The following is a 3,918-nucleotide window of genomic DNA, read 5'->3' on the forward strand; positions in this document are numbered from 1 at the left end:
CGAGGTTTGCACTGCGGCATGTGTGTTCAGGATTAAGAGGTTACAGCACTATAAGTAATCACCACTATACTCAGTGGGACTACTCTGATGAAAGTGCACATAGATAACAGCACTGGGTACTAAGGATCAAAGTAAAACCAGTGCTTCAAAGCAATGAATTTATCACATTACCATTCCATCCTTTCTCCAAAGCATTCAGGGCAAGCCGACATGGAAATTATTTTCCTTTGTCTTCCCAAAGCTTTGCAGTTCTTTAGACTGATGTAGTACAAGATCAACCTCAGGACTTTAAGAGTAAGTAGAGATTCGGACTCAGGCCTTCCTGGTGGAAGCTTGTCATCTCTTATGCTACTCACACTTTTTCTTTTCCACACTATTACTTGCCACCCAATACTATTATGATGATGTCTAGGTGCAGGCAACCATCATGATAGTCCCCATAGCTATAGCCCCAAAAGGAGCCCAGAAATTGTGGTCGCTGTGTTGATCAACACAAACAAACCAGTTCTAGCAGCAGTTATAATCCTCTCTAGGTACAGTTCTTTCCCAAAGCCAGTGGGTTTTAATTGTCTGCTCAAGAGCTAGCCAGCCAAAGGGAAGTGCCAGATCCCTATTTCATCATTATCATCATCATGGCGATGGCAATAACAACAACATCTAGGCATTTGACCTTGTAGTCCCCTTATTTGGTACAGATGCTTTAATGGTGTTTCATTACATACTAGCGGTCTGTTTTTCTTAACTTTTGAGAATGATCATGGGAAAAGCCCCTTTAGGATGGCCATGTTTCCTACCTTACAGAGGATAGCCTTCTACTGTATCTGAAGATGTTATGTCATGCAAGGGATGTCATGTAAACCCAATCTGAATATAAGAAACCAGATATGAAGTTGCCCATCAGCAGTTAGCACGTGGACGCTAACAAAAGCAGACATACAGGTCACCTGGTAATAGTCTTCTTCACTACAATGAAAAGTATTATGTTTCTATTTCAGTTACAGTATTTCTAAACGTGCATCACTGCATTAAAACTGACATATGAGGTGTTATCTTTTGTTCGTTTATATTTAGACTGCTATACTTGACCAGACTCAATTGATATTCAGACAATGGCGTTCCATATCTGCAAATTTACATTTCCTGTGTCAGTTACATCTGAAATAATTTTCTGCTCCTTAAAAAAATTACATCTTGTCATCTGTTTGTATGATAACTTCAAAATAGTATTTTAAAAAAATCTCTATAATTTATCTCTTCCTCTATAATTGTATTATATTGGTTTTAATGTGAATTCTTAAGCCCCAGGAATTGTGAGATTATATTGTGCTTTCTTTGCTTGGTGAAGAGTTTTCTCTTTGTTTGTGCTAAATACGTGAAATGAAAGCAAGAATGCAGCCAGATTAAACCTTATTGAAACTTGTGCTATACTGTACTGTTGATGGCATTGCTTAATTTTGCCTGCCATCTAGTGGTTCAATTCCTCTTACTTAGTTTCTTATCTAAAAAACGAGTGTACTGATTAGCAAGCCAAGTTGATACCATTCAAAAATGGCCCAAGCTATATCAAAATATAGATGACCATTAATTCAATGGAATCTTCTAACACATCATTGTTCCATGTATTATATATTCTGTACCTGGAGCAAGGTGAAGTTCTATGTAAAGGTGAATGACTTTTCATAATACTTGGAATTTTGATCCTCCTCTAACATTTCCATGTTGCTTTATTTTAAAAATAATTAGCATCAATGAAACGCTACAGTGACACGCTGTAAAATAATGTCCAACTATTCTTTCGGCACTATGATCTGCTGACTAGCCTTAACATAATATGATGAAAAGCCATATACATAAATAGGAAAATAGGTTTCCTTTCCGGCATGGTCACCTTTAATTTGACACCACTTGTAGCTTTAAAATCATCTCCATGCTTACATAGAATGCCCATGCCTTCTTTAAGCTCTCCTCTACATAGCTGATTTTCCCTGTTCTAGTAACTTTTTGCTTTTTATACAAATAGGTACATGTTTATCAGCTCTTTGTTTTTTTTACCAAACTGAGGTTACATCCTAAGTGGCCTCCATGGTTGAAGGGGTGAGATATCACAGTGCTACACTGCTTGCATTACAAAGTGTCTGAACTAGAACTGAATGTTGTCAATAATATCCATGCATGACTTTTAAATCAATTCAGTGTCCAGGGCTCTGATCTGAAAATACACGTATTTATAAGCAAGGCATGGATCACATCAGTTCTCCAACTAATCAACAGATGGTCACATTCTACGGTGTCGATCATCTAAACAGGAAAGCCTAACTCCAAGTTCTCTGCTTTCATTTATTTTTCTGATTGCATCCAAATGCACTGTGTGATTTTAGTTTTCCAGCTGTTTTCCACCCAAGAGATGATATACATGAGTATTTCTGCTTAATCAGAACAGAAAGCAGTCCATAGTTTTGGTCTTGCAAAAAAGTTTCCTAATCCTCTCTCTCTCTCTCTCTCTCTCTCTCTCTCTGTGTGTGTGTGTGTGTGTGTTTTGAGTGTATACACAAAAATATCCATACTCTGTGCATCTGAAGAAGTGGGTTACATTCCATAAAACCTGATGCCGACTCATCACTCTTTCTATAAGACTTTTATTATGTTGATAACTTTAAAAAAAGAAAAATTATCCATCCACTAGAGCTTGTTCCATGCAAGACCTTCCAGGGCTGCAAAACAAAGCTCTTGAAAACCCACCTGGGCTTTAAACGGCTCCTCATCTCCAACCTCAGGCCATCAATCAGAGGGGAGAACAGAATGTGACAAAAACAAGGAGTCACAATTCAGTATCTGTTATGCCAAAAATGTAGTAGGTGTGGGCCTTAATTAAAGGCTAAGTGTAAATGATTTACATTACATATTGACCTTAATGTATTATTTCCAAGCTACATCCTCTGCCAGTGGTGACTGGTGTCCCTTCTTGCTGGTGGATTAGAGGGCAGCCCAGTTTATAGGCAGAAGGACAAAGGGCAGCTCCTCCCTAAATTTTATTTATTTACTTATTTACTTGATGTTTATACCATCCAGGTAGCTGAAATGACTACTCTGGGCATGAGAATACAACAGTACACAAAAGATAATAAAATCAGACAAAATGTAACCAAAACAATATAACCAACAATTTATTTTATTTTTATTATTGATTGATTGATTGATTGATTGATTGATTGATTGATTGATTGATTGATTGATTGATTGTCATTGTAAGTATATACACAGTATACCCATACAATGACTACAATGCTGCAGGATAACCAGCAGTAACATTAATAACATTGGGTTTTTTTTCCTTCCTCGTCCTCTCTGACTTAAATAAGCCTCCCCATAAGCTTCCCTGATGAACCCTGTTTTTAGAAGCTTTTTAAAAGGTATGGAGGCACTTCCTGCAGGAGGGCATTCCAGATGGAGGGAGCCACTGCCAAGAAGGCCTGATTCCTTGTACCGTAAATCGGACACCAACTCTATTCTGTTTTCCAATATCATTCAACTCATTCCCAGCATTAACTCCTTTTTGCTGATGTCATTGACTCTTCTTCGTTTGCTGCAGCAGCAACTATTCTAGCGCTTGCAAAACATATTAATTGGCTACTGGACTTCATGCCTTACTTACTGTCCCTGACCATTTGCTATACTGGTCACCACTTGGTTTAGCTGGAAAGAACAAGAGAAAGGCCATGTGGTCCCCAGTGCAAGACCGAGTGATACCTTTTATCAACAGATCTTGTGTGTCCTTTCCATTTTGTGTCCAAACAACTTTGTATTACAATGGACAAATAATGCAAGAGAAAACACAGTCCATATTTTCAGCTCATATGACCAATGGTTACTACAAATTCGAACTTTGCTAGTTTTCAAGAAACAAGAGAGATACACAAG

This window comes from Pogona vitticeps, chromosome 3 (assembly GCF_051106095.1).
Source record: "Pogona vitticeps strain Pit_001003342236 chromosome 3, PviZW2.1, whole genome shotgun sequence".
Lineage (NCBI taxonomy): Eukaryota > Metazoa > Chordata > Lepidosauria > Squamata > Agamidae > Pogona > Pogona vitticeps.